We start from the raw sequence: 9,322 nt of genomic DNA, 5'->3' as shown, positions 1-9,322 counted from the left end.
GATACTTCCCTCCATGTGGGGACATAGAGGTTGGATACGCCATGCTAGGAGATACTTCCCTCCATGTGGGGACATAGAGGTTGGATACGCCATGCTAGGAGATACTTCCCTCCATGTGGGGACATAGAGGTTGGATACACCATGCTAGGAGATACTTCCCTCCATGTGGGGACATAGAGGTTGGATACGCCATGCTAGGAGATACTTCCCTCCATGTGGGGACATAGAGGTTGCCTCTGTCCAAGGTTGGATACGCCATGCTAGGAGATACTTCCCTCCATGTGGGGACATAGAGGTTGCCTCTGTCCAAGGTTGGATACGCCATGCTAGGAGATACTTCCCTCCATGTGGGGACATAGAGGTTGTCTGGGGACTTCCAAGGTTGGATACTCCATGCTAGGAGATACTTCCCTCCATGTGGGGACACAGAGGTTGCCTCTGTCCAAGGTTGGATACTCCATGCTAGGAGATACTTCCCTCCATGTGGGGACATAGAGGTTGTCTCTGTCCAAGGTTGGATACTCCATGCTAGGAGATACTTCCCTCCATGTGGGGACATAGAGGTTGTCTCTGTCCAAGGTTGGATACACCATGCTAGGAGATACTTTCCTCCATGTGGGGACATAGAGGTTGTCTCTGTCCAAGGTTGGATACGCCATGCTAGGAGATACTTCCCTCCATGTGGGGACATAGAGGTTGTCTCTGTCCAGGTTGGATACACCATGCTAGGAGATACTACCCTCCATGTGGGGACATAGAGGTTGGATACACCATGCTAGGAGATACTTCCCTCCATGTGGGGACATAGAGGTTGGATACACCATGCTAGGAGATACTTCCCTCCATGTGGGGACATAGGGGTTGGATACGCCATGCTAGGAGATACTTCCTCCATGTGGGGACATAGAGGTTGCCTCTGTCCAAGGTTGGATACACCACGCTAGGAGATACTTCCCTCCATGTGGGGACATAGAGGTTGCCTCTGTCCAAGGTTGGATACGCCATGCTAGGAGATACTTCCTCCATGTGGGGATATAGAGGTTGCTAGGATACGCCATGCTAGGAGATACTTCCCTCCATGTGGGGATATAGAGGTTGCTAGGATACGCCATGCTAGGAGATACTTCCCTCCATGTGGGGACATAGAGGTTGGATACGCCATGCTAGGAGATACTTCCCTCCATGTGGGGACATAGAGGTTGGATACACCATGCTAGGAGATACTTCCTCCATGTGGGGACATAGAGGTTGCCTCTGTCCAAGGTTGGATACGCCATGCTAGGAGATACTTCCCTCCATGTGGGGATATAGAGGTTGCTAGGATACGCCATGCTAGGAGATACTTCCTCCATGTGGGGATATAGAGGTTGCCTGCTAGGATACGCCATGCTAGGAGATACTTCCTCCATGTGGGGACATAGAGGTTGTCTCTGTCCAAGGTTGGATACGCCATGCTAGGAGATACTTCCCTCCATGTGGGGACATAGAGGTTGTCTCTGTCCAAGGTTGGATACGCCATGCTAGGAGATACTACCCTCCATGTGGGGACATAGAGGTTGTCTCTGTCCAAGGTTGGATACGCCATGCTAGGAGATACTACCCTCCATGTGGGGACATAGAGGTTGCCTCTGTCCAAGGTTGGATACGCCATGCTAGGAGATACTTCCCTCCATGTGGGGACATAGAGGTTGCCTCTGTCCAAGGTTGGATACGCCATGCTAGGAGATACTTCCCTCCATGTGGGGATATAGAGGTTGCTAGGATACGCCATGCTAGGAGATACTTCCCTCCATGTGGGGACATAGAGGTTGGATACGCCATGCTAGGAGATACTTCCCTCCATGTGGGGACATAGAGGTTGTCTCTGTCCAAGGTTGGATACGCCATGCTAGGAGATACTTCCCTCCATGTGGGGACATAGAGGTTGTCTCTGTCCAAGGTTGGATACGCCATGCTAGGAGATACTTCCCTCCATGTGGGGACATAGAGGTTGTCTCTGTCCAAGGTTGGATACGCCATGCTAGGAGATACTTCCCTCCATGTGGGGACATAGAGGTTGGATACACCATGCTAGGAGATACTTCCCTCCATGTGGGGACATAGAGGTTGTCTCTGTCCAAGGTTGGATACGCCATGCTAGGAGATACTTCCCTCCATGTGGGGATATAGAGGTTGCTAGGATACGCCATGCTAGGAGATACTTCCCTCCATGTGGGGATATAGAGGTTGCTAGGATACGCCATGCTAGGAGATACTTCCCTCCATGTGGGGACATAGAGGTTGTCTCTGTCCAAGGTTGGATACGCCATGCTAGGAGATACTACCCTCCATGTGGGGACATAGAGGTTGCCTCTGTCCAAGGTTGGATACGCCATGCTAGGAGATACTTCCCTCCATGTGGGGACACAGAGGTTGCCTCTGTCCAAGGTTGGATACGCCATGCTAGGAGATACTTCCCTCCATGTGGGGACATAGAGGTTGTCTCTGTCCAAGGTTGGATACGCCATGCTAGGAGATACTTCCCTCCATGTGGGGACATAGAGGTTGTCTCTGTCCAAGGTTGGATACGCCATGCTAGGAGATACTTCCCTCCATGTGGGGATATAGAGGTTGCTAGGATACGCCATTCTAGGAGATACTTCCTCCATGTGGGGACATAGAGGTTGCTAGGATACGCCATGCTAGGAGATACTTCCCTCCATGTGGGGACACAGAGGTTGTCTCTGTCCAAGGTTGGATACTCCATGCTAGGAGATACTTCCCTCCATGTGGGGATATAGAGGTTGCTAGGATACGCCATGCTAGGAGATACTTCCCTCCATGTTTGGCAAGAGAAAGTGTATCTTGTGACGTGGGACGAAGTATTGTGGCCAGACCCAGGCCGGAGAAGAGATGAAGCGTAGCTTAGCACCGGTGACACACACACACATACACACACACACACACACACACACACACACACACACACACACACACACACACACACACACACACACACACACACACACACACACACACACACACACAGTCTGACCGCATAGTGTACACAAGCCTCTACCTCAAACAGGTGTGATCACCTCAGCCCTGCCCAGCAGAGATCTCACAGAGTCTACGAAGAAACAGGTGTAATCACCTAAGCCTATAACAGGGTAATTCAACTCTGACCTGACGAGGGCCAGAGCCTGCTGGTTTTCTGTTCTACCTGATAATGAATTGCACGTAGCTGGTGTCCCCGGTCTAAACCAGTCCCTGATTAGAAGGGAATCACCCACCTGGTGTCCCAGGTCTAAACCAGTCCCTGATTAGAAGGGAATCACCCACCTGGTGTCCCAGGTCTAAACCAGTCCCTGATTAGAGGGGACTCACCCACCTGGTGTCCCAGGTCTAAACCAGTCCCTGATTAGAGGGGAATCACCCACCTGGTGTCCCAGGTCTAACTCAGTCCCTGATTAGAGGGGAATCACCCACCTGGTGTCCCAGGTCTAAACCAGTCCCTGATTAGAGGGGAATCACCCACCTGGTGTCCAAGGTCTAAACCAGGCCCTGATTAGAGGAGAATCACCCACCTGGTGTCCCAGGTCTAAATCAGTCCCTGATTAGAATGGACTCACCCACCTGGTGTCCCAGGTCTAACTCAGTCCCTGATTAGAGGGGACTCACCCACCTGGTGTCCAAGGTCTAAATCAGTCCCTGATTAGAGGGGAATCACCCACCTGGTGTCCCAGGTCTAAACCAGTCCCTGATTAGAGGAGAATCACCCACCTGGTGTCCCAGGTCTAAACCAGTCCCTGATTAGAAGGACTCACCCACCTGGTGTCCCCGGTCTAAACCAGTCCCTGATTAGAGGGGACTCACCCACCTGGTGTCCCAGGTCTAAACCAGTCCCTGATTAGAAGGGACTCACCCACCTGGTGTCCCAGGTCTAAACCAGTCCCTGATTAGAGGGGACTCACCCACCTGGTGTCCCAGGTCTAAATCAGTCCCTGATTAGAAGGGACTCACCCACCTGGTGTCCCAGGTCTAAACCAGTCCCTGATTAGAGGGGAATCACCCACCTGGTGTCCCAGGTCTAAACCAGTCCCTGATTAGAGGGGAATCACCCACCTGGTGTCCCAGGTCTAAATCAGTCCCTGATTAGAGGGGAATCACCCACCTGGTGTCCCAGGTCTAAACCAGTCCCTGATTAGAGGGGAATCACCCACCTGGTGTCCCAGGTCTAAATCAGTCCCTGATTAGAGGGGAATCACCCACCTGGTGTCCCAGGTCTAAACCAGTCCCTGATTAGAAGGGACTCACCCACCTGGTGTCCCAGGTCTAAACCAGTCCCTGATTAGAGGGGAATCACCCACCTGGTGTCCCAGGTCTAAACCAGTCCCTGATTAGAGGGGAATCACCCACCTGGTGTCCCAGGTCTAAACCAGTCCCTGATTAGAGGGGAATCACCCACCTGGTGTCCCCCGGTCTAAACTTCCTCCATGTGGGGACATAGAGGTTGCCTCTGTCCAAGGTTGGATACGCCATGCTAGGAGATACTTCCTCCATGTGGGGATATAGAGGTTGCTAGGATACGCCATGCTAGGAGATACTTCCCTCCATGTGGGGATATAGAGGATGCTAGGATACGCCATGCTAGGAGATACTTCCCTCCATGTGGGGACATAGAGGTTGTCTCTGTCCAAGGTTGGATACGCCATGCTAGGAGATACTTCCCTCCATGTGGGGACATAGAGGTTGTCTCTGTCCAAGGTTGGATACGCCATGCTAGGAGATACTACCCTCCATGTGGGGACATAGAGGTTGTCTCTGTCCAAGGTTGGATACGCCATGCTAGGAGATACTACCCTCCATGTGGGGACATAGAGGTTGCCTCTGTCCAAGGTTGGATACGCCATGCTAGGAGATACTTCCCTCCATGTGGGGACATAGAGGTTGCCTCTGTCCAAGGTTGGATACGCCATGCTAGGGTTGCTAGATACTTCCTCCATGTGGGGATATAGAGGTTGCTAGGATACGCCATGCTAGGAGATACTTCCCTCCATGTGGGGACATAGAGGTTGTCTCTGTCCACGCCATGCTAGGAGATACTTCCCTCCATGTGGGGACATAGAGGTTGCCTCTGTCCAAGGTTGGATACGCCATGCTAGGAGATACTTCCCTCCATGTGGGGACATAGAGGTTGTCTCTGTCCAAGGTTGGATACGCCATGCTAGGAGATACTTCCCTCCATGTGGGGACATAGAGGTTGTCTCTGTCCAAGGTTGGATACGCCATGCTAGGAGATACTTCCTCCATGTGGGGATATAGAGGTTGCTGTCCAGGTTGGATACGCCATGCTAGGAGATACTTCCCTCCATGTGGGGACATAGAGGTTGCTAGGATACGCCATGCTAGAGATACTTCCTCCATGTGGGGACATAGAGGTTGCTCTGTCCAAGGTTGGATATGCCATGCTAGGAGATACTTTCCTCCATGTGGGGACATAGAGGTTGGATACACCATGCTAGGAGATACTTCCCTCCATGTGGGGACATAGAGGTTGTCTCTGTCCAAGGTTGGATACGCCATGCTAGGAGATACTTCCCTCCATGTGGGGACATAGAGGTTGTCTCTGTCCAAGGTTGGATACACCATGCTAGGAGATACTTCCCTCCATGTGGGGACATAGAGGTTGTCTCTGTCCAAGGTTGCTCCATGCTAGGAGATACTTCCCTCCATGTGAGGTTGCCTCTGTCCAAGGTTGGATACTCCATGCTAGGAGATACTTCCCTCCATGTGGGGACATAGAGGTTGTCTCTGTCCAAGGTTGGATACACCATGCTAGGAGATACTTCCCTCCATGTGGGGACATAGAGGTTGTCTCTGTCCAAGGTTGGATACACCATGCTAGGAGATACTTTCCTCCATGTGGGGACATAGAGGTTGCCTCTGTCCATTGGACACCATGCTAGGAGATACTTCCTCCATGTGGGGACATAGAGGTTGGATACACCATGCTCTCCTCCATGTGGGACATAGAGGTTGGATACGCCATGCTAGGAGATACTTCCCTCCATGTGGGGACATAGAGGTTGTCTGTCCAAGGTTGGATACGCCATGCTAGGAGATACTTCCCTCCATGTGGGGATATAGAGGTTGCTAGGATACGCCATGCTAGGAGATACTTCCCTCCATGTGGGGATATAGAGGTTGCTAGGATACGCCATGCTAGGAGATACTTCCCTCCATGTGGGGACATAGAGGTTGGATACACCATGCTAGGAGATACTTCCCTCCATGTGGGGACATAGAGGTTGGATATACGCCATGCTAGGAGATACTTCCCTCCATGTGGGGACATAGAGGTTGCCCATGCCAGGATGTGGGGACATAGAGGTTGGATACGCCATGCTAGGAGATACTTCCCTCCATGTGGGGACATAGAGGTTGGATACACCATGCTAGGAGATACTTCCTCCATGTGGGGACATAGAGGTTGGATACACCATGCTGGAGATACTTCCTCCATGTGGGGACATAGAGGTTGGATACGCCATGCTAGGAGATACTTCCTCCATGTGGGGACATAGAGGTTGGATACGCCATGCTAGGAGATACTTCCTCCATGTGGGGACATAGAGGTTGCCTAGGATACGCCATGCTAGGAGATACTTCCCTCCATGTGGGGACATAGAGGTTGCTAGATACGCCATGCTAGGAGATACTTCCCTCCATGTGGGGATATAGAGGTTGTCTAGGATACGCCATGCTAGGAGATACTTCCTCCATGTGGGGATATAGAGGTTGCTATACGCCATGCTAGGAGATACTTCCCTCCATGTGGGGACATAGAGGTTGCCTCTGTCCAAGGTTGGGTCACTCCATGCTAGGAGATGACTTCCTCCACACACATAGAGGTTGCCTAGCCATGCTAGGGAGATACTTCCCACCATGTGGGGACATAGAGGTTGCTGGATACACCATGCTAGGAGATAAGCTTCTCAAACAGGTGGATCATAGCCCTGTTGCAGAGATCTCACAGAGCTACGAAGAAACAGGTTCCCACCACCAAGGACATAGAGGGTAATTCAACTCTGACCAACGTTGGCCACGCCATGCTAGGTTTTACTGTCTACCTGTGGGGACATACGAGCTGGTGTCCCATGCTAGGAACCAGTCCCTGATTAGAAGGGACATCACCCACCTGGTGTCCCAGCAAAACCAGTCCCTGCTAGGAGATACCCACCTGGTGTCCCAGGTCCCAGTCCCTGATTAGAGGGGACTCACCCACCTGGTGTCCCAGGTCTAAACCAGTCCCTGGGATTAGAGGGGAATCACCCACCTGGTGTCCCAGGTCTAAACCAGACCCATGTGGGGACACCCACCTGGTGTCCCAGGTCTAACTGTCCCTGATTAGGTTGGAATCACCCACCTGGTGTCCCAGGTCTAATACCAGTCCCTCCATGTGATTAGAGGGGAATCACCCACCTGGTGTCCAAGGATAAACCAGGCCCTGATTAGAGGATAATCACCCACCTGGTGTCCCAGGTCTAAATCAGTCCCTGATTAGAATGGGATATCACCCACCTGGTGTCCCAGGTCTAATCAGTCCCTGAGAGGATCACCCACCTGGTGTCCCAGGAAATCAGTCCCTGATTAGAGGGGAATCACCCACCTGGTGTCCCAGGTCTAAACCAGTCCCTGCTTAGAGGAGATCACCCACCTGGTGTCCCAGGTCTAAACCAGTCCCTGATTAGAAGGGACTCACCCACCATGGTGTCCCCCGGTACGCCATGCCTGATTAGAGGAGATACTCACCCACCTGTTTCCCAAGAGAAACCAGTCCCTGATTAGAAGGGACTCACCCACCTGGTGTCCCAGGCCTAAACCAGTCCCTGATTAGAACCGGGACTCACCCACCCACCCAGGTCTAAACCAGTCCCATTAGACACTCACCCACCTGGTGTCCCAGGTCTAAACCACATTAGAGGGGACTCACCACACAGGTCTAAAACCAGTCCCTGATTAGTCAACATGGTGTCCCAAACCAGTCCCTGATTAGAGGGGAATCACCCAGCCCTGGCAGAGATCTCACAGAGTCTAAAACAGGATTAGAGTAATCACCCACCTGGTGTCCCAGGGTAACTCAGTCCCTGATTAGAGGAGAATCACCCACCTGGTGTCCCCGGTCTTCTGTCCCCTGATAATGGGAATCACCCACCTGGTGTCCCAGGTCTAAACCAGTCCCTGATTAGAGGGGAATCACCCACCTGGTGTCCCAGGTCTAAACCAGTCCCTGATTAGAGGGGAATCACCCACCTGGTGTCCCAGGTCTAAACCAGTCCCTGATTAGAGGGGACTCACCCACCTGGTGTCCCAGGTCTAAACCAGTCCCTGATTAGAAGGGACTCACCCACCTGGTGTCCCAGGTCTAAACCAGTCCCTGATTAGAGGGGACTCACCCACCTGGTGTCCAAGGTCTAAACCAGTCCCTGATTAGAAGGGAATCACCCACCTGGTGTCCAAGGTCTAAACCAGTCCCTGATTAGAGGGGACTCACCCACCTGGTGTCCCAGGTCTAAACCAGTCCCTGATTAGAAGGGGACTCACCCACCTGGTGTCCCAGGTCTAAACCAGTCCCTGATTAGAGGGGAGAATCACCCACCTGGTGTCCCCGGACTAAACCAGTCCCTGATTAGAGGGGAATCACCCACCTGGTGTCCCAGGTCTAAACCAGTCCCTGATTAGAGGGGAATCACCCACCTGGTGTCCCAGGTCTAAACCAGTCCCTGATTAGAGGGGAATCACCCACCTGGTGTCCCAGGTCTAAACCAGTCCCTGATTAGAGGGGAATCACCCACCTGGTGTCCCAGGTCTAAACCAGTCCCTGATTAGAGGGAATCACCCACCTGGTGTCCCAGGTCTAAACCAGTCCCTGATTAGAATGGACTCACCCACCTGGTGTCCCAGGTCTAAACTCAGTCCCTGATTAGAGGGGAATCACCCACCTGGTGTCCCAGGTCTAAACCAGTCCCTGATTAGAGGGGAATCACCCACCTGGTGTCCCAGGTCTAAATCAGTCCCTGATTAGAGGGGAATCACCCACCTGGTGTCCCAGGTCTAAACCAGTCCCTGATTAGAGGGGAATCACCCACCTGGTGTCCCAGGTCTAAACCAGTCCCTGATTAGAGGGGAATCACCCACCTGGTGTCCCAGGTCTAAACCAGTCCCTGATTAGAGGGGACTCACCCACCTGGTGTCCCAGGTCTAAACCAGTCCCTGATTAGAGGGACTCACCCACCTGGTGTCCCAGGTCTAAATCAGTCCCTGATTAGAGGGGACTCAC

Source organism: Oncorhynchus keta, unplaced genomic scaffold (genome assembly GCF_023373465.1).
Source record: "Oncorhynchus keta strain PuntledgeMale-10-30-2019 unplaced genomic scaffold, Oket_V2 Un_contig_2935_pilon_pilon, whole genome shotgun sequence".
NCBI classification, from domain to species: domain Eukaryota; kingdom Metazoa; phylum Chordata; class Actinopteri; order Salmoniformes; family Salmonidae; genus Oncorhynchus; species Oncorhynchus keta.
The sequence above is the reverse complement of the archived record's forward strand: the minus strand, read 5'-3'. Positions refer to the sequence as shown.